Source organism: Lissotriton helveticus, chromosome 11, assembly GCF_964261635.1.
Source record: "Lissotriton helveticus chromosome 11, aLisHel1.1, whole genome shotgun sequence".
Taxonomy (NCBI): Eukaryota; Metazoa; Chordata; class Amphibia; order Caudata; family Salamandridae; genus Lissotriton; species Lissotriton helveticus.
In genome coordinates, this window is record NC_136072.1 from 68,469,838 (window position 1) to 68,492,644 (window position 22,807).

At 45.6% G+C, this 22,807-nt stretch overlaps 1 protein-coding gene and 1 non-coding gene across 11 annotated transcripts in view; both read left to right on the forward strand.

Annotated features, from left to right (window-relative positions):
- The first annotated feature begins 703 nt into the window (after positions 1-703).
- EIF4G1 (eukaryotic translation initiation factor 4 gamma 1) overlaps positions 704-22,807 on the forward strand; it is a 980,016-nt gene continuing 957,912 nt past the window's right edge. For 9 of the 10 annotated variants that reach the window (XM_078666151.1, XM_078666155.1, XM_078666147.1 and 6 more), the window contains exon 1: positions 713-823. The gene's annotated coding sequence lies outside the window, so the exon portion shown is untranslated. Of the gene's footprint in view, positions 824-22,807 lie in introns of all 10 variants that reach the window. The other variant, XM_078666154.1, reaches the window with a different exon arrangement.
- TRNAA-AGC (transfer RNA alanine (anticodon AGC)) lies at positions 13,580-13,652 on the forward strand. The gene has a single exon. It is a non-coding gene; the product is annotated as a tRNA-Ala (tRNA).

Below are 22,807 nucleotides of genomic sequence, written 5' to 3' on the forward strand. Positions count from 1 at the left end.
TTCTTAGAACTTGTGTTAGTGATTTCCGTTGCTCGTCTGAGGGCTTTCCGAGAGCACATGTATGTAATTGGACCTGTGTATCTCGTGAATCTCATTCTGAGATGCCTGTATTTGCAGCTTATCATATCTTTACAATAAACTTTTGAAAGCTAGAAGTTGTTTGTGATCTTTGGGAGCAGAGTCCTTTATTGGGTGAACTAACTTGCAGAGAGGGGCATTTTCTTCCTCCAAGACAGGCAACAAAGGTTCAGTCGACCAGATCGAGGTTTGGATCAATAGTGATGAGGTATCGATCAAAATCTCGCCCTTCCACTTAACCATAGGAGTGGCTAAATTTTTAGGTTGGGTATGGGCTATTAGAGCTAGGCACCCATCAGTTATATAACCGGATGCTACTCTTTTATTCTCCCTATGACTTCTGCACGTCTTTAAAGTATATTTAATCTATTTTTAATGTTTAAAGTACTGATGATGTATTTATGAACACTGTGGTAATTTCATGTCGTTTTATGTATAATGTTTGTATTGATTATGAGGTCTTTTATGATTTTAACACATCGAAATAAAGACGTTTGAACTGAACTGAATTGCTTATTCTAATCCCCGCATGACAACTGTCCCTGCATGTGACCAGGGCGGATTTGCCGGCTCCAGCAGGACTGTCTCTTCCTACTTCCGGCGCCGCTGCGGTCGCCGGCCCCCTCGTCACGTGACCCCGGCCCGGCACTGCGGCTGCGCAGCACGAGCGGTTTCAGATAATCCGGAAATGGTGGCCGTGGCTGCTGCGGCTGCGCCCGGCTTGGCGGACTGAGGAGCGCGAGAGGTAGAGAGCAGCGCGCAGCCCCCGGGCGGGGGAGGGAGAGAGGAGGGGCGCCGGCTATCCGCCGCCATCCGGCCCCGGCGAACGGGGAGGCCGGCCACGCTGCGGCCCCGTGGCTCGCCCTGCGCTCCGGGCCTCGCGTCCCCCGCCTGCCCGGGCGGGAGGAGGGAGAGCGGGCAGTGCCCCCCGCCTCCCTCCGGAGGGACCGTGCCTTGTGTATTGTACCGCTGCCTCGAGGGCCTCTCCTCCCTTAAATAAGGGTCTTTCCCCACCTCTCAGTGCCTCCATCCCTCCTCCTAAAATCACCTCTTCCAACCCTTTACAGTACCAATCACCCCCCAAAAAAACACTAAATGCTGAGACCATCTCTATGCGCCCCCTTATTATCCCCAATTTCTAAAACCTTTGATATTAGGGCCTTCCTTGTCTCCTTGTGCATCCCTATTCACGAGCACCCCCTCTCACGTACAGCCCTTTCTCCAAATGACAGGTTGCAATCCTCCAGCCCCCCCCCCCCCCGTGGACGCCCTTCAGATAAAGCACATCTGAACCCTTCTCACTGCAGGTGCAGCCTCTTTCAGTAATAAAAAGTTTACTTTATTACTGCCTTGCTCAAACCCGCGTGCTTAATGAGTACCAATTGTGTCAGTCTTAATTTGTTTCTTTTGTGTCTAGCCGGCCAGACCCAGGATTGGCATCAAGAGCGCTAAAGCCCTCCCTGTATATTGTTGCTTTTATGTTTGAAACTTATATATATATATATATATATATATATATATATATATATATATCCTTATTCTTCCTTCACCACGTGTTCTGTTTGAGCTGGTAGGACTTAGGGTCTCCACCTGCCCTGCAACGCACATGATGTAGCTGGGTCTTGACAATATGGGGTATTTTTCAAAGACTTGGCTACAAATGTGATCTGTTCTAATGATGTAAGCGAGAGCTACACCTGCAAGCTGTTAACACTGGTTTGATGTGATTGCCTGCAAGTGTGGTATGTTGGTTGGTAATCTCCCTTTCCTTTAATTTATGTAAACTACCTTTTCTGTATGAAGTGTATATGTATAACTTCGCCCCGCTTGATCTCGTAAATATATATATATATATATATATATATATATATACGCCGCTATGTACAACTGCTCTCCGTTGATGAATGAATTGATGTGGGCAGTGCACAACTGCCGTTTCTACCCACAATGGCGTGGCTTTGGGGGTCGAACGATCCTTCCTTTTTTCATAGTTCCTCTTCAGCTCTCTGGACCATATGTACTTCTCGTCCTGGAACTCTCCTTTACCATCCATGTGACCCCTCAACCCTTTTCTGGAACCACATCCTTTTATTCCCTTCTTCAAATGGCATGTGTTGATTGCCTCCTTATCACCATATGCCATGCATCCTCCCAGATTAAATGTCGGGCACACGTTCCTTCGTTTTCTTTGCCTCGGTGCCCCACAGACATGCCACCCTCCGTTCACGTGAGCGGCGTCATCACATGAGCCCTCCTCTTCCTCGTGTGTGATCCCCCTCTGGACCGAGCAGGCTTTGGATGGAGCTGTAAGGTACGGGCGCCCGCTATCCCCGTGGACCCGTTGTATTGAAAAGTGCTGGGTGCCTCCTGTCAAAAGTAGCGCACCCCATTGAGATGAAATTACCTGGCCACTTACAGCGCCGTGACTCACCCAAAGCACGTGAAGCGCCTCGCTTCCCTCAGTCCTCGACTCTTCTACACCCCGAATGTTCTGATGCGTTGTCTGAGTAGGGACCCCTGCTCTGTCCCTGCACTCAGTGTCTGTCTGATTCTGCGAGGGACAGTGTCTGTACCCCCCCCCCCCAGTCCCTGCCTGTAGGCTTTACCGGGCTTAGCACTGCCAGTCTGCTCCTGCGACTCTCTCATTGCTGCGCACCCCAATACTGCCTGTCTGCTCCTGTAACTCCCTCAGTGCTGCGCACCCCAATACTGCCTGTCTGCTCCTGTGACTCCCTCGTTGCTGTGCTCCCCTGGTCCCTGTCTGCTCCTGTGACTCCCTCATTGCTGCGCACCCCAATACTGCCTGTCTGCTCATGTGACTCCCTCGTTGCTGTGCACCCCTGGTCCCTTTCTGCTCCTGTGACTCCCTCATTGCTGCGCACCCCAATACTGCCTGTCTGCTCATGTGACTCCCTCGTTGCTGTGCACCCCTGGTCCCTTTCTGCTCCTGTGACTCCCTCATTGCTGCGCACCCCAATACTGCCTGTCTGCTTATGTGACTCCCTCGTTGCTGTGCACCCCTGGTCCCTTTCTGCTCCTGTGACTCCCTCATTGCTGCGAACCCCAATACTGCCTGTCTGCTCATGTGACTCCCTCGTTGCTGTGCACCCCTGGTCCCTTTCTGCTCGTGACTCCCTCATTGCTGCGAACCCCAATACTGCCTGTCTGCTCCTGTGACTCCCTCATTGCTGCGAACCCCAATACTGCCTGTCTGCTCATGTGACTCCCTCGTTGCTGTGCACCCCTGGTCCCTTTCTGCAGGCTGCCTGCCTGCTCCAGAGGCTCCCTGTGCTGCGCACCCCAATACTGCCAATCTGCACCCCTGGTCCCTTTCCGCTCCTGTGACTCCCTCCTTGCTGTGCACCCCTGGTCCCTGTCTGCAGGCTGTGCCGGGCGTCACACTGCCTGCCTGCTCCAGTGGCTCCCTGTGCTTCGCACCCCAATACTGCCAGTCTGCTCCTGTGACTCCCTTCTTTCTGCGAACCCCAATACTGCCTGTCTGCTCCTGTGACTCCCTCGTTGCTGTCCGTCCCTGTCTGCAGGCTGTGCCAGGTGTCACACTGCCTGTCTGCTCCAGTGGCTCCCTGTGCTGCGCACCCCAATACTGCCTGCCTGTCTGCTCCTGTGACTCCCTCGTTGCTGTCTGCAGGCTGTGCCGGGGTGTCATACCGCCTGTCGGCTCCAGTGGCTCCCTCCAATGCTGCACACCTAGTACTGCCTGTCTGCTTCAGTGACTCCCTCGTTGCTGTGCACCCCTGGTCCCTGTCTGCAGGCTGGGCTGGGCGTCACACTGCTTGCCTGCTCCAGTGGCCCCCTCAGTGCTGCGCACCACGGTACTGCTTGTCTGCTCCAGTGACTGCATGTCTCCTCCTGTGACTCCCTCGTTGCCCCTCAGCTGCAGATCCCCTGTACCGGGAGACTGAAGCGGTGTAGAATTAAATGCCATTTGACAGGCCCCATTGGGCGTACGTTTCAGTGATTTGTGCAGGACACACACAGTACTATTAACTGCAACTCCGGATTCGGCATGAAGCCGAAGGCTGACGCTGTCCCGATTCCAGCTGGGAGGACGCATTGGCCGCTTGAGGCACTGTGACTGCACACTGCCGCCTTAGGACGCGTCGCTGTGCCACTCGTGAATGCCGTCTGCAAAGCAGTGCCTTGTGTCTGCTTCGGTGTCTAGTGACACGCTGCTGTCGCTCATGCCCCCTCCCCCTCCGATGGATTCAAATGCATGTTATAACTGGCTCCCCTGGTTAATGGAGTCACCCAAGGGAGTCTGAACTTTTCATTACAGCAGGGAGCCTCCATGATTAAACTTCACGTGTCTGGTGCTTTCCCTAGTCTTTGACCCTATATATTTTAGCTCTGCTCCCACCAATTTGGCGTTTTGACTTACTAACTTTTTGTACACAGGTGCACATCTTATCATCTTGGCTGAATTTACAATCGTGAGGTATACATACATTAAAGTACATTTATCAGTGGGTGGACTCATAAAATATATACTTGTTCAAGGAGGCGAGGGCACCCCGTTTGGTGCCAAGGACTGACATTAAAAATTACGGCATCCATCTCATTATGTCAGAGCTCAATTAATCGAACTCATTAATTGTTATAATTCGGTAGGAAGTCGTGGTTTCAGGTTTGGAAAGCACCGCGAGCCTCTGCATACCTAGAAACGTACATGTTTGTAAGGGCACTCATCCATTTCTCTCCAATCATATCCCACACTGGAAAAGGCTGACCATTTACTTTTGATAAGGGCAAGAGTAAACCTTTTCCCGCAGTGAGGAATTGAGAGAGAGAGAGGGAATTTGCAATTGTTCATCAGATTGTGTGTATATAACATTCGAAAATTGAATTCACATAAGTTTGGGAGGAGTGTGGTTCCCAGGCCAACTTCTGTTAACTTTTTATGAAGTCCTACGAGTCATAAGTCTGCACTGATGCAAAGACGTGTACCTGGGGGTGCACCTTTGTGGCTTTCATTAAGAATCCTGCATCTACTTTTATTTGATGTTGGCTACAGTCCGATTCTCTTTTTTTTTTTTTTTTAAACAATAGTAATGCCTGCATCAAGCTAATGTTTCTAATTGTTGCCTCAAAGAAATGACATTTAAAGTTGATAGTGTAGGATGCTGGCTCTTTATGTGGTATATCAATAAGTTATTAGACTGTGTAACAAGTCCAGGTTTCCCTTACAAGGGGCTTGCTATGCAACCCTGAAGTGCTCTATTAGGGGTAGTGTGGATGAGCAGCCTTCGGCTTAACACAGAGGAGTGCAAGTCATTTGCAAAATACACACCATTATAAACGATAGCACGACTCAAGGAGATCACACCAACTTATAAAAAATACCAAGTATCTTTTTAAATAGGAGTTCGCATCAGAGAAAAATCATTCGTGTATGTACGTTTTTCAAATATAAATTCCTTTCACAAGTGGACACAGTGCAATTTCTGATTTCTGCAATGCCTTCCTATGGAAGGAAGGCACGTTCTGCAAACGGGTACAGTATATCAACCTGCAGGACCAATCTCCAGGAGTTAAGATGTGGTGGGCAAGGTCCAAGGCAGCACCACCAGTAGCGGCACAATGGGTGCAAATCAGCATCAGTGGCCTAATTCGTTTCATTGGGGATGTCACTGTAAAAAGATTGTAACCTCTGGCTAGGAAGCCAGTCGGCCTGAACTAGCAAGTGGGCTCAGGTCTTGCAATGCTCTTGGGGGTCAGGGGGAGCACTGTTGGCTTTTTTCAAATCCCAGGGGCGACGGGTGCAGGGGTGTCCTTAGGCGTTGGGTGGTGAAAGGGGCCTGCGTGCAGAGGCTGCAGGCGGATGGGGAGTCCAGGAGGGGTGAAACCACGATAGGCTCGGGCTCTGGAGGGCTGGGGATCCTTTTTGGGCCCCAGTGGCCCACTTCAACTTGGCCAGAGGCAACATGTGCAGTGGTGGCTTCAGGTGTCTGGTTTTGACGGTTCCAGAGGACTCAGTCTTGTCTTCGGGAGTTTCTTCAGAAGAGGTCTGTTGTTCACGGAGATCTTGAGTCTTTTCAAAGGGAGGCAGTCCCCCCAATTTTCTGGAATCCCATCTGCAGGACGAGTCGACTTATGCACTGTTTGTGACGAAGGATGCAGACAGGCCGGCAGGGTTTCTACCAGGTCGGCTGCTTCTCCCCTCTTGGCTTTTGTGCCACTTTGTGCTCTCTTATGCACTGTTTGTGACGAAGGATGCAGACAGGCCGGCAGGGTTGTTACCAGGTCGGCTGCTTCTCCCCTCTTGGCTTTTGTGCCTCTTTGTGCTCTCTTATTAGGTAATCAGGATTTGCTTCTCTGGTGCCTGGGACTCTCCTAAATACTGAATTTCGTGGATTGCAGGTTCATAGCCAATGGGCTATTGACCCTTGAGGTCACTATGCCCCCTATATGCCCTCTTCAGTGGGAAGTAGGCATAACCCTGTCCCAGAATTCCTAAGTATACCATCACAAAATGGCTACTTCTGGAAAAATGGTATCCACCTCACAGTAGCCCACCATAGGCGTGCTACTAATATGAAGCTAGCACGCCTACCTGACTAGCCAATTTTCCAGGTGCCAAGGTTGTCTTGGACAAAGGGGTCAGCTTCCTCTCCTTGTAATGAGGAGCCAGCATTGTATTGCTAAGGCAGCAGCGCTTTGAGGCTTGCCATCCAAGGAAGTTTAATCAGCAGGTCATCCAGTGGGAGTTGGTGTTATACCCTCTTCCTGGATAGGCTTTTGTTCTGGGTCTCCTGAGAGCATAGGCTCTCCCCCAGGGAGGTAAGAACAGCATCTCTGGTGGCAGGCTGGCAGAAAACAGTCAGCAAGCACACCAGAGGCTGGCTGACCTTTAGGGGGGGCATGTATTAATAAATCCAACACTGGCATCAGCTCGGGTTTACCAATATGAGATTTGATACCAAACATTCTTATTTTCAGTGAAGCCATCATTTAGCTGGGGAAAGTGTTTTCACCAGTGTCCAGCACACTTTTTTAAAATGGCATCGTTGTCCACTTGCACTGGCAGTAATAGGACTGACCAACATAGGAGCATATCTACTTGTGCAGGTGTGCCCTCACATATAATAATCACCCTGCCTTTTGGCTGTTAGGCCTGCTGTAGGGGTGACTTACTAATGACATGCATTGGTAGGGGACACTGCACACAGGGATGTGTGATAGGTAGTTTTTTCATTTTACTCTGCACCAAGACACGCAACCTACAATGGCAGTCTTGCATGTGCTTGGTGAGAGGTCCCTTAGGGTGGCACAATTCGTGCTGCAGCCCTTAGGGACCCTCTGTAGTACCTCAGGCCCTGGGTACCATTTGCTAGGGGCTTATTGAGGGTGCTAAAGGTTTTGTCAATTGGGGGAATAGTTGTGCAGTTTGGGAAATAGCTTCGGCACGGGGGACCTGGTTAGAAGGAACCCAGTTCACTTTTAGTCTAAATCACATAATTTACCTGGCAAAAAGTGGGGGTGACCATGTCAAAAATGGGCACTTTCCTACCCGTAGTAAATATATTTCAGCAAAACGTATTTCAAGTTGCAGTTTGTGTACGTTTTATTTTGAAACCAGACACTAACCAATGTTGCTATCGTGCATATGCGTTAATTTTCATATGTACAAGGATTCCAGAAACATTATGACTAGCATGCATGTTCAGTTTTGCACATGTGTATACAGTTTTTTATGCTGCAACTACGGTCAGAAATGCATGTGGATATTAGTTTGTTGCATTTCCTAAGAGTACCTGCCATAGTAATAAATGCTTAGCGTTCATGATTCGTATACAAATTTGAACACCTATACATGGATAGAGATCTTGCATTATAGTTAGGTGGTACTCTTTCACAGATCCATACTGTGGTGGTGGAAACTGACATCCAAAGGACTTGGGCTGCAAGGGATTAGGCTGGTTTGTCCATTGGCCAAAATATACATGACCCGTTGTACCCCCCCCCCCCCTCCCCCAAATGTCCTTGGCGATATGAATTCTATCCACGACCCATACATGTGTGTACAAATGGGGAAAATTGGCAGTATGTGATATTTAAATCCTAGAAGTTAAGATTTTCTCAAAGCAGAGTTGTGTAGAGCATTGCAATCTTTAAAATGTTAGGGCTTTTGCAAGAAATTTATTGAGTTTGTGCGAGAATTTATTGCACATTCCTAGTCTGACTTGCTGCTTTGGCATCCTTGCTTTTGCAGAATCCTCTACCTTTCTTAATGGTCTACATTCTCGAGTTGCTCTGCTTATTTGCCATTGTTGGCCTCTCATGTTGTCTTCTCGACAAAAGCCTCCAAATCTTGTGTGGCATAAGGTGTTTTTGCACTCCCATAATGTCTCCCAGGGCTGGGGTTCCTGGGCGCAGTGACTTTTTGTGGTCGCAAGGGAAGGTGCACTTTACTAAACTCAGGACGTAGGGGATGTGTCTCAATAAGGGTTTTACTCAATAGGTTGATACATAGATTATGAAGAAAACAATCAACTCTGTTCCAAGCGGCGTAATACAGTTAAAAACTGTTTTAGGTTGAGAACGAGATGGCTATTGACAGAAAAAGGAAAGATGCAGATAGGATATGGGTAGAAATCACAGAAGCTGTTGAAGAAATAAATTGTAGGTCCTTCTTTAGTATCATTGGAGAATATATTGGTAGTAGATGTAAGCCCAAAATTAACATCTCTAGTGAAGATTGGAGCAAGTATATATCCTCACTGTATGCCTCAGATAGCTCTGGGACGTTTGTTAAGTAATCAGAACTTGCTTAATGCCAGTTCTGGATGTAGAGTTGAGATAATCCTTCTTTGTCAAAGTCACAAATTAAGAATGTAATTCTGGGTGCAAGGTGTATGTACTGGGGTAAGTAGGCCTGATCAGTTGCCTTTTACAGTGATTAAGTTGGAGGTGGAATGATGTGCAACCTGTCTGGCTGCTTTGTTTAAATTCTGCTACATATCCGGGGAATTGCCTGAATCCTGGCTGGGCAGTGTTCTACTCCACTGCATTAAAAAGGCACCAATAATATACTGGATAATTATAGACAAATCGCCCTCTTAGCCGCAGCTCTGAAAATCTTTGCGAAGTCTGCATTAACCCATCTACAGAATTGGGTAAAGGAACAGCAGATTTGCCAGTGAAACAGGCCGGTCTTTGAACAAACTGCTCTACACTAGATATATTGGAAATTATGTCCAGAAATCGGGATGCCAGTTTATGCAGCATTTGACTTCTCTACCACCTTTGACCATGTAGACATACACACCCTGTAGAAGAAACCTATGGATTTTGAGTATTCCAGTGGTCCTTTAAAACTGATTCGCTTTCTCACTGCCACATGGTTCCAAGTAATGTTGGGGTGGCAACTGTGACCTTACGCCCAAGATTAGAAGAAAAAAATAACTTCTAACAAGCCTGTTTGTAGCGCTTCTCCTTTTTTCACTATATGTGACTGACCTGCCGCGGCAGATGGACAGAGTGGGAGGAGATTCACCAACGGTTGAGTCCTACCCCAAAGGGACTTTCTTATATGCAAATATGTTGCTGAACTTGACCCCCAAAGGTTTGCATAATCGTCTTCATTACCTAGCAGCCTATGCGGATAGATGTTACTAGAAAGTTAATGTAAATTAAAGTAATTCAATTTCATAGGTAGGGAACCCATCGGAGGACAAGTTACAGATGGTTCTTGCGTACTGTGCCTCTAAAGGTAAATCTTATCCGTACCTAGGAAATATTGTTCTAGATAATCTGAGCGAGAAATAACATACTGTCCATTTGACCAATAAGGCTTTGTCTCCTGCAAATGCACTTTCAGCAGTCTATGGCGCCACATGCCGAAGGCACTTTACTTACTTGTCAACTGTATACAGGATGAAAATTCCTCTCGCACTATTATACGGAGTGGGCTCCATACATGCCAAGCAATGGCACTTTATGAATAAAGCAACATGATATTTTTGCAATCCATTTGTAATGGAATCAACATGTCAATAACAGAGGCACTACATATCTAAATGGGGTTGGTCAGCACCTTTTGTACGGGGGTTGGCATCTCTAGAAGAGAATTCTTTGAGGGAATGTAAAAGTATTGAATGTTTCACTTCAATAGAGGGAGAGTATACTTTGATGTCGAACCTTATTCAAGCACTTGAGCAGTTTAGCCTGAAATTAGTAGGCCTGTAAGATATGAGCTATGGTTGCCTCGGAGCAGTGATACTCCAAGTACGGCCCGGGGGCTGCATGCTGCCCTCCTCACCTTTACATGCGCCCCCCTGTGCAGCAGCACTGGGCTTCTGTTTACTTGACTCAGCACTAACATAGAATAAAGAAAAATATACAGCAATCGCTTATTTAAAGGTTAATTGCAGTTAGGGAAAGGAGGTAACTTGGCCCTTCACATTAGGAACACCTTAATTTTTGAATACATGCTTTGCTTACCCCTACACCCATTTTACACCCCCCTGCTGGCATCATAGCGGCCCTCGGTCACACCATGGAACAAAATTTGCAGCCCCTGGAAAATGTTGGAGTATCCATGCCTTAGGGGCTACCTAAAATCCTCAAACTTAGATCTGAGTCAGGATATTCACCATTGTGGGAAACTAAAAAGGCTGGAGGAAGTAACCAGATCAGGAAGCATGCTGAACCCTCAGCCCTATTTAAGGTGTGACATGGGGTTTGCCGCTGCATTCTTATGTTAAGATTAAAATGCCGCCACTTAAGCTGTGTTGTGAATGTGGCAGCAAATACACTGGGTTGATGGGCAGTGTAATTTGTGCAATGGCACATTACAAATGGTGAATCATGTTGGTTTGCCTTGTTTTAACCTCATCCATGCTCATGACTAGCTCAGCTTGTCATGAGCCGTAGAACGCTCAGACGCGGGGATAATTCCCCTGCTGTGCTGAGCGTTCCACGGGAACGGGTGTGGTCATGACGAGTTGAACTCATCATGAGCACCGGGGCACTGCGCGCGCCCCTGCCCCCAAGCACAGCGGGCGAACTACCCCCGCACGGAAGGGGTTAAAAGCCTGCTTGATGTTTTAAATTGGTTTTTTTTTTGGGTTGATGGTATTAAATCTGCTGGAGTAGCTGCTCAACTTTTTTATATAATCTGGCTAATGGAAAACGTTGTTTAATTTTTAAAGAGTTTATTTAAACATGTATTAACTGCTGTGTCATGTAGTCGAATGTGTACATTTTACTATGTGTGAAAGCAATCTTATTGTATCACGTTTTATTTGTTGATATTTTACTGTTCTTTGTAGATCAAAAACTAATAGAAATCTTGGAAGAGGCACTGTAGAACAGGTGCAGCAGTCTTTTGGCACAGCTGACGGCTATCGTCACTACCCCAAACATGCATACAGTTTTTGAAACTCTTTTCTTACGGCACCCCTGAACTATGACATGCTGGCCGGTGCTACTCATACGAATTAAATAACCCTTGTTCGTGGCCGATGCGCCACAAGTTATTTTTAACACATCACTACATGCTGCCTTAATTAGGTCTCGTGACCTACAATGCGCGCAAGCGCATTGAGGGATCGAGAATTCAAGTGCTCAAAATCCTCATGAAACCACCAGCTTTTTGCTGGCGTTTTCATGAAGTTCACGTGGCCACATGCACGCGCTTTTGGGCCATAAACTAGCATTTCTCCTCCCCAGCCAGCTTCCCCCAGGCCGTAGCAGCACTCCTCCCACACCAGCACCTCCCCTCTCTCTCCCCGCAAACACAGCCTTGCCCTAGCAGCACTCCTCCCACACCAGCACCTCCCTGCAAACACAGCCTTGCCCTAGCAGCACTCCTCCTCCTACACCAGCACCTCCCCCCTCCCACACCAGCACCTCCCCTCTCTTACTCCAGCACCTCCCCCCTCCCACACCAGCCCCCTCTCTCTCCGCAAACGCAGCCTTTCTACGACACTAGCCACAAGCATGCGCTAACGATATACAGTACTTAAATCAGCTGTTCAGTGAACACACCGTAAGCGTTTCCATCATCTTAATGATCTGCTACGCACTCTACCACTCTACACAGCAAGCATTTACTCACACCTCTCCTAATCGCACGCGCACCCGTACTTCACTCCCCCCCCCCCCCCCCCCCCATCGCTCCAGTGGACGCGCTCACACCGTCGCCGTTGTGTATTTAGTTCACTCATCGCTCCTATGTACTCGCACATTAGCACTAAAGTGCACGCACAGCAAGCACCAGGTAGCCAGCTCACACATGGGCACTATCACACAGGCTCAAACAACGACTTCTGTGCGCACACTCACAAGCACCCACTAAAGCCATCACGCAGAAGCACGCACCTGCACTGACACTCATTAACACATCGATCCCATCACTACAGTGAAAATACCAACTCTGTCATGCTAGACACACAGAAGCAGCATCGGCAGACAAGAGAACAGGGAGTGCAGTAAGCAGAAGATTAGACTACAGCCATACTCCATTTACACCACAAAAATATAAAGGAGCCCCGCGGTCCCAGCCGCCACCCACCACCCCTTCACCGCTGCAGCAAGAGCTGGAGACCTTGGCCCGTGAGCCGAATCTCATTGTAGTGGAAAGTGTGAATACCGGGCTTATCACAAGTGTGCTCCATTGAACCCATCTCTATTTCCCCTACCGTCGTGAGGTATTACACCCCGTCCCTATTAATACCTTCTCCTGTGTCCACCCAGTCTCCTCTCTTCCTTACCCCAACCATTGCTTGTGTTTTTTGCAGTTTGATATAGCGCGACTCGAAGGTATTGGAGCGCTTTACATGAGCATCAGTTACCTTACACAAGGACACATTCATTTTTGGTAGGCACGGAAGATTGAGTGATTTGCCCAGAATCCCAGCATGTTGAGCTAACGCCAAGACTCGAACCCAGCATCTAGTGGGGTAGCGCTGGCCGTTACGCCACACCCTCGCCCCATTGCTAACTTACACATGCCTCATCTGGGAACAGAAGTTAATACTTCTCCTAGCAGTCATTCGACAACGTACGGTGGTGATAAAGACCAGGGAAACTAAGTTAAAGTGCAAACTTCTCTTCACTGACGAGGCTGAAGCCATGAAACGTGGTCTGCTTAAGGCGCATCCGCTGTAGGCGCTTTCTTTCGAGCAGCAGGACGCTGATTAAGGTTTTGATGAGTTGAATTGAACTTGTTAGTTTGTGAGATACAATTAGATCCATTGTTACATTATAACAAGCTATCGAGGGGCAGCATGCTTCTTTGTCATATAACAGGGGTCAGAATTCATGCCGATCAGTTTTTAACATTTTATTTTTATACTGGAATAAATGTCAGCATAGTTTTCTGTTTGGCTACTGAGATAAGAAAACATGTTTGCTGATGAGCTGGTTATCTCGATTGGCAGACCGAAAGGATTAAATAAAACACCAACTCCATTACATATGGAATGAATGCCTGTGTTGAACGTGAGTAGAAGGGGCTCAGTGTCTAGCGAATTTAGGCGGGGAATTAGCTCAGATGGTAGAGCGCTCGCTTAGCATGCGAGAGGTAGCGGGATCGATGCCCGCATTCTCCAAAATATATTTTAGAACTTTTAAACTCAAATTGTAGATTATTTAAATTCTCGTACGTGTCCAGTGGGGTGAGTGGTACAAGAGCTAAAAAATCTGAGCTAATGCTAGTCAACGGGAGCCGGCTGCAGCATACTTTGATGCCACGTGCTAAGGCAGAAGCCATGTTTTTGTGAGTGTGCTGCCCTCAAGATCTGTGGTATACATTTTTATGCCCTTGTTCTGGAATGTTGTATCCCTAAGGAGTTAGGCCCTTATGAATGGTTGAGACTAGACCTTATATTTATGTGAAACAAAAATGATCTCAACCACAATTATTTCAAATAAACTTAAATGGATGGAAAAATAAATATTCATTCCAAACCAGGCAAATCTTTTATTGCCATTTACTTTAGTATATTTTAAACAATTTGAAGATTGTATTAGCAAAAAACAAACACTATACATTCATTGTTCAAACACTATTTACAAACATCACAACAAAATACATTGAGACAGTGTCAAAGCAAGCTACAGAAAAAAACAAAAAATTCAACAATACATATAAACAGCAAATGATTGCTTCAAAATGTGCGTGGAACATGTGCCAGATGAATGGCAATTGTTACAAATCGCTAGACGACTAGCTCCTAGTTCTTTTACAAAATAGAATAAGTTCCACAAACACAAAGCCGACGCGTTTCGAGGCCAGGACTAATGTCCCTGGTCTCATCAGGGCTTTCGTTCTTTATATCTGTAGGATGTAAAGAAAGGAAACTAATTACTGGACTTTAAATGGAAAGATTGCCTCTCCTGAACTCTGCAGTTGTAAATACCGACTATACATACCGGGTTTGAGGATAATGTGGCGAGGGCGTCGCGTTCTTAGTGAATCAGAAATGCCAGGGAATTTGTTCACAGGAGGGTATCTTGTAACTCAAAAAGAAAAGGGGGGCGCCTAAAATTATTGCGCTGGAACGGAAACTTACTAACTACTAAAGAAAACCCAACCAAGAGGGAAGACTGACCTTCAATGTGCCGTCTCACGGCCAAACTTCAAATAAGGTGTCACCATGTGCCAGACGTTCTGTGTTAAAAAAAATATGTTGAGGAAATAGTCAGTGTGACTGAAAACGCCACTAATCGTCACGTGTTGAACGAAAAGCGGGCGCTTACCTTAAGTAATTCCGCACTCGCCCGTAATGTTTATTCTGCATCAAATAGATTGGCAGGGGACGGGGCTCCGCGCTCGAACCTGGCGCGGCAGAAAAAGAAAGAAGAATCAATCTCCGGGACTGCTCGGCTTCAAGGCTGATCCATGGAAGGAAACCGCCCAGCCAGGGGTTGCTTACCGATTGTATCAGTGCCTTCTCCAAACCCGTTTGGGAATCACGGCGATTCAAAGATGGCCGGCGCACTAAGTGCTGGTGTTTATACTCGTCTCAGACAAGTGCATTCTGGTTTTTGGAGTTGAATTAAAAAAGGTTAGGACGGGCATGGATTTAGCGAATAAAACTTTTTTTTGGGGTGTTATAAAGGTGGCACATGGTGGGTCAACAATTGAATTATTGGGCAATAGGCATCTAATTAAACAAAAAAACATCTGACTGAAATGAGTGACTAAAAATGTACCCAACTACCCTGGAACGTTATTAGAAGGATGTGAGGAAAAAAGGCACTTAGACCACACGCGGGTGCCACGAAAGAGAACAAAGTCACTTGTCAAATTATTAGTCTTACAGGCGCGTGACCTCAGACAGGGTATTTAATCCAGTCTGTGCACTATTAAATTTTAGAATTAAATATGCTTCCTTTTGAAGCAAAACACGATCAGTATCTTGAAAGTTCTTTTTAGAATTCACTACATGCAGAACGGACCATCTGAAGTCTTGCTCGGTGTGCCCTTTGTCAAGGAAATGTTGCACCATGGGTGCCACCGTCACCCGCTTTTTGATGCGTGAGCGATGTTGGCTAATCCGGTGGTTAATTTGTTGGTTCGTCTTGCCCACATAAATCTTAAGACAAGGACACTGAATCACATATACCACATTTTTGCTGCGACAGTTCGAAAATTCATTATGTGACCATTTGGTCCCTTGGTGGATAAATTCTTTACCCTCAATCGTGTTGGGGCAGGCAACACAGTTGCCACACTTGTGGTGGCCCTCAATGGGTTTCAGTTTCCACTGGGCCATCAAATCACTTTTAGGTTTAGGAAGAGCAATGTCTGCTCGAACCAACTGCTGTCCAATGCTTCGATTCTTTCTAAATGCAAAAATGGGCCTCGGGAAAGGACAATCTAATCCTTCCAGAAGTTGCCAATTTTTGAGTACAGCTTGCCGAAGTTTGTGTGTGTCAGGGCAAAATGTCGTGACACAAACAAGTCAGACTTGTTTGTGTCACGACATTTTGCCCTGACACACACAAACTTCGGCAAGCAACCCCTGGCCGGGCGGTTTCCTTCCATGGATCAGCCTTGAAGCCGAGCAGTCCCTGAGATTGTTTCTTCTTTCTTTTTCTGCCGTGCCAGGTTCGAGCGCGGAGCCCCGTCCCCTGCCAATCTATTTGATGCAGAATAAACATTACGGGCGAGTGCGGAATTACTTAAGGTAGGCGCCCGCTTTTCGTTCAACACATGTGACGATTAGTGGCGTTTTCAGTCACACTGACTATTTCCTCAACATATGTTTTTTTAACACAGAACGTCTGGCACATGGTGACACCTTATTTGAAGTTTGGCCGTGAGACGGCACATTGAAGGTCAGTCTTCCCTCTTGGTTGGGTTTTCTTTAGTAGTTGGTAAGTTTCCGTTACAGCGCAATAATTTTAGGCGCCCCCCCTTTTCTTTTTGAGTTACAAGATACCCTCCTGTGAACAAATTCCCTGGCATTTCTGATTCACTAAGAACGCGACGCCCTCGCCACATTATCCTCAAACCCGGTATGTATAGTCGGTATTTACAACTGCAGAGTTCAGGAGAGGCAATCTTTCCATTCAAAGTCCAGTAATTAGTTTCCTTTCTTTACATCCTACAGATATAAAGAACGAAAGCCCTGATGAGAGACCAGGGACATTAGTCCTGGCCTCGAAACGCGTCTGCTTTGTGTTTGTGGAACTTATTCTATTTTGTAAAAGAACTAGGAGCTAGTCGTCTAGCGATTTGTAACAATTGCCATTCATCTGGCACATTTTGAAGCAATCATTTGCTGTTGTTTATATGTATTGTTGAATTTTTTGGTTTTTTCTGTAGCTTGCTTTGACACTGTCTCAATGTATTTTGTCGCGATGTTTGTAAATAGTGTTTGAACAATGAATGTATAGTGTTTGTTTTTTGCTAATACAATCTTCAAATTGTTTAAAATATACTAAAGTAAATGGCAATAAAAGATTTGCCTGGTTTGGAATGAATATTTATTTTTCCATCCATTTAAGTTTATTTGAAATAATTGTGGTTGAGAGAATTTTTGTTTCACACTTGTTCTGGAATGGGCACATACATATTTTGACCCCCATCTCCTTTTTAAAACATTAACCCAAAATCCGTGATAGAAATTATGTGAATATGGAAAAAAGACTATTTTTTTCACAGATTTGTTAAAAATGATTGTCAGCAAAACATGGGTTACAATTGGGCAATATGCAGCGGGCTGTTTGTAGGTTTGCCACCTGCAGGGTACTTTACCCCTCCAGTTCTAGTCCAAGTCAGCGAAACAGTAAAAACAAGCATTTGCAATGCAATAGGTCTCATTTACGCAAGTTTAAACTATTGGCATTGTAAATGACAATGCCTTTTGTCTATATTTTAAAAACGAAAACAAAAATAAAAGGAATTTTCATTTGCAATACCAATAGCTCAAACTTACGTAAATGCGAGACCTATTGCATTGCAAATGCTTGTGTTATACATGTAATGCTACTGCTTCTGTGTACATCTTGTGTCAGCACTTCTCAAAGGACCGCTAATCACTGTGGAATGTAATTAGAGATAGTTAGCAAACGCTGGAGTGAGTTTACCCAGTACAATGATCTGTCAATCAGCTGACTATAAAGCATCAGTATGACACTCATGCTGACTAATTGTAAAATGCAATTAGCCAGCCATATAAGTGGCATTGTTGCTTTTCCGCGAACAGCCTAACGTTGTATGTCATAGGGTGATAGATGTCAGGGCCTGAGGTTATGCAGTACAAACTCACTCTCGGCCGACTTCAAAGCTTTTGTGTGACTTAAAGGGTGAACACATGTAAAAATAGAACATTCCTTGGACCTAGGGCATCCATGCACTTAATCAACCTAGAGCTGCAAGGCTTGCTCATAATTGTCATTTCCCATGACCTTTTCCCTTAAGTACTACATAAAATGAAACTACCTGTTTCTGAAGCACCTGCAGAGAGGTTCATGTTTCACAACAGTCAATTGACAACAGTCAATTGACGTGTCCTGCTTTCTGATCTCATGACAGTGAATGGGATGCTGTAGACTCCACACACCTAGCCTACTTGAGGGGTCACATTTTCCTAGAAGGCTGGGAATATGGTTTTGGTCAGTAACCAGAACAGTACCCTTCTCTTCCAAGGGAGGCCTGGGGTGTTTAGTTTAAGTTACGGCAACCTACTTGAATACCTTCTTGGTGTTTGGCAACTATGCCTTGTATCTTTCAACAATGAACTTCAGTTATATAATAATGCGAAATAACAAATGATGCTGTTCAGATATAGCTGATCCAGCTGAACATAGTGGCTTCTTACGAATCGCATAAACGTTGTCAATTTTTGACTCTGAAATGAGTTCCTCTGTAGGTGCCTGTACTGAGAAGAATATGTTGGTACAGGTTGATTTCTCCTTGGCGCCATCATTTAATGTAGTCCCAAGCTTAATTTTGATGATTTCTTTTTTAATGTTAAAAGTAGACAGTTTGCATGTTGTGACATTCCAGTCCTTTCACTTTAATGGTGACCATGCTCCACATATGTTAATATGCACAGTAGTAACTCTAGGGCAAGTTGCAAAGGGCTGCACAGCTTGCTTAAGTGGCACTTTGGATAATTGGCCCACTTAATTATTAAATTTTTGATGAGTATGATTTCAATAAAGCAACGCTTTACATCAGGTTTCATTCTAATGTTTGTTTAGTTACTTCCAAGTTATCCCACTGAATCACAAGTAGCATCTCTTCAACCAGTTAGCACAATATTCAATAAACGGCAAATTCTCAAATGGCATTTGTGCGACATAGTTGCGATTTGATGGAAGGTTGTGGAAAAAGTTGGATATATATTAGAGGTCGGTTTCAGCATGTCTCTGATCAGTTCTGAAGTGGCTAGCAGTCGATTGATGAATATGCTTTGGATGCATGTTGTGTGTGTGTGTGTGTGTGTGTGTATAATCCGTACCAATGGAACAACTCCATTGTTATCCTCTGCGGGGACAGTGCTTTAATCGAATATTGCACCTTTTAGTGTCTTGTATGTCTTTTTGGCGTCCATCTGCTACACACTAGAGGTTGACCTCAACTAAGGTATTTTTTTTGTTGAATCTTCTAGTATTGGGTGATGCTAGGCAGTATTAACTAAGCCAGTTTGTTCTATTTGCAGAGGTGTAGGACTTTCTCATATTTTATGGTAAGAATTGTAGTGTATATCTTGGAGACCAAATTGAGTATGCCTACTGACAGTCTAAGAATAAGGTCTATTTTAGGAATTAGCGCAAATACTGGTAAGGCCACATACATTTTAAGCATCTTGATGCTGTGAACGAGGTAGAAAAGAATAAGTAAACAAGACAGACTCACTACATACCTGCAAATCTATGAAGTCACAATGAGATTTCACTGCACATTTGTAAACTGAAGTTGGAAAATCCATAAAGAACTATTGGGAGGGCCCTCCAGAATGTAGGCCCCATCACCCAAAATGTTCTAAGGCCAGATCGCTAATGTCTGAACTCAAACATTTCTTGGTGATTGGAGACACTACTCACTAAAGATCCTACTGGATTGTAGGGAGACATTGAATAGGTAGAAAAATGGGGCCATTATTGTATAACACTCTGAAAGGATTAAACTAAAAGCACTCTTCTTGACACTTATTCGAAGGCCATTTCAGGTTCTGTCATCTCTGCGAGATGTGATGAATTTCCTAAGATCGTTCAGTAATCCCTCTGCGGCTCCTTCTAAATATAGATTACTCTTTAACGCCTAGATAGAGCACATTGCAATTGCTTGATGCGCACCGACCCAGGCCTCCACACCTATCCAAAAACTTCCATAGGCATAACTAGGCGAATCCTTCGCTACATTTCTGATTGATACTTTTAACCACAGATTCCTTTCCTTGGAATACTCTGAGACTGTATCTGGATTTTTTTCCCAGCAGTGCTGACATGCACCTATACTTTCCGATGCAGATTGAAACTAGCTCCTAATGTTGACAGCCTTCCGATGATTTCTAAAACAGATGGAATTCAGTGTGCTTATAACGCTGTCCTCCTTCCTAAGACATCCTGTTTCTAGCCATGCTGTAACTCTAGAAAACAGGTATCCATCACAGACCCTTTAAATTGGTTTCGTGCTTTGGCTTGGGAATAGGACTTGAAGCCTTGCAAAGAGTATGCTCTCATGCACCCAAATGTGTCCCGGGACAAAGAAACAAAGCTGTATTTTATTGAATACAAGAAATTGCAGGCCCTTCATATGTGCCGCTTGAAGTAGAGTGCAGACTTGTTTCTACTCTAAAAGATGCTCTCATGAGGGAGGTCAATTTCGTGTTCTAAATCCTACCTGAAATTTAAAGTGAATTCATACGTGCAAGAAATCGAAGCAGGACTCTATTCCATCCCATCATTCTAGCCGCCACTCTTGCCAAAGATGGTCCCCCCTTATTAACCGGTCCCTTCCAGATCTCTGGTTGAGAGCAGATTCCATAGATGGTCCTGGTGTGCCCGACTTCCCCAGACCATTACTGACACTATGCTGCAGATATCTGCTATCTTCCCGCTTTCTGTCATTCCTTTGGGAATCAATGATTTGGAGGGACCCTCGGTTGGATTGCTGCAGGTGGGTCTGTCTTAATTTAAGTATGACCCCCTGCAGACCTGCTAATGGGCCCATAATAGTAATTGCCCCTGTGCGAACTTCCACCCCAGCTCCACTATACATTGGCCCCTTCCTTGTAGACGCCAGTACCAACGGTGTTGAAAGAGAATACCTGCAGATTCCAGTATCTGACCCCGAACAGATTCCAGCCTGATCCTGACCGATTTTGCACTACCGAATTACTATGGCACAACCGGCTGACTGTCTGCTTAGATCTGATTCTGTGCCTCTACTTTGGTGGATAGGTCATCGGAGGCCCTGGCTACGTTTCTGACCAAAACGTACCATGATCCAGAAATGTTAGGGATGGAGATGATTTACATCCCATTTTGACAATTTTTACATGCTCTTACAAGAAGCCAGTGGACTTGAAACTATCCTTACACACTGCTGAATTCGCCATTTGGCTCTCCAGCAGAAGAAAGTGCATCATTTGCAGTAGTAATCAGACAAGCAACAGAGGTCTTCCACCTACAATTTCCCTCTATTGAGGTTAAGGCAAATGTTCTTTAAGAAAGCTTACACCCTAGGCCACACATCTTAGGCCTTGCTCCCTTCAAGAAGGCACTCGCTGGTCCCTTAATGGACACCTGGTCGAATCGCTGTTCTTGTGCACTGTTTAATAGCCAGGCATCACAGACTAGTGTCAAGGGACACTTATTTTTCCCTTTAAATATATTACTCCATAGTCTGGTTGTTCATGCTTCTAGCAACAAGGTCCATCACAGTTCATGCCCCAAAACTACTACTCCGCACAGACGAGAGGATTGAGGTGGTTAGAAAACAAATGTTCTCTTCAACTATCTTGGCACTGAGATTGGTCAATGCAGCCTGGGCCCACGTATGGACACACCCTTCCCACTTAAAGCGACAAACTTAAAAAGAACAGATGACGGACAGAATGCTGAACAAATCAAAGATTCGCTCCTAGTCGCAGATCTGGGTTGAATCCATTGCTGTCAGCAAGATCTCACTGGGGTCCTCGAAGACCATAAGGCCTTACCAGCACGATCCATTCAGAATGGTCAAGGTGTAGCAGAATACATGAATTGTGCTGGCCTTGATACTACAGATTGTCTTGGAAGTGCAATTGGTATCAGTGTGGTTCCCTAGCACGATGCGTGGATGCGCTTCTCTGGATTTCCTGTAAATGTTTAAGCCGCTCATTCGTATGCCTTTTGATGACTCTTGCCTGTTCATAGAAAAAGAAGATTCTGCATTGGAACATTTAAAAGAAATCCGAGCCACAGCACACTCCTTAGTTCTTTGGATCTTTTAAAGCAGTTTCCTCACAAGTTTAGTTTTTTCATAGGCTACTCTAGTGCAGGCCTTCAGGCAATGTCAGTTTCTCCAGCCACAGCTGCAATCGCCCTAGTTGCTCGAGGCAAGTGATGTGCATCTGGCAGGCAAGTTGCAGGCCTACAAGGGGTTCAATCCTCCCATTCCTCTGCAGCAACAACTATCATTCCCTTTGGCTTGCCATTAGTAGTACACAACCACCCTGTGGCTTGAAGCAGGAGACTGGATCAACCATGGAGATGAGCCATCTTGCTCCAAATCATTCAGCATAGTTTTGTTGGCCTATTCATTTTCTTGTTTTCCTCTTCTGCTCCACCAACCCTTCACCCAGCATCAGAGTGAATCTCAGGGCAACAACTGTACTTTCTGTTGCAAGGGATATGAGTTTTACTTTCCGGGAGAGCCATCGAAAAAAGTTTGACAGAGGGAATGATCCTAAATTTGCAATTTCATTTTGGCAAAGTATCAGCCCTTTGATCTCTGCGTGCTTGAGCATTTTGAAACTCTCCTTCTGCAGGATTCAAAGGTACTGTGCCCTCAAGCAGCCAAGGGTGTTCACAAAAGTGATGGCTCTGATCAGCCCATCATGGGCCAGGGATAATGGTTTTCACCTACCACTGACAGGCTGAAGGTGGGCTCTCCAGTCACTCGTTCCATGTCCAGATGTCTGTCGACCCCCTGATATCATTGGAGTTTTCTATCGACAAGCCAAAGTCTCACCTGACTCCTTCTCACAGGCATCCTTTCATTGTGGCAGTCATGGATTCTGTACAGTTCAAGACCTTTCCT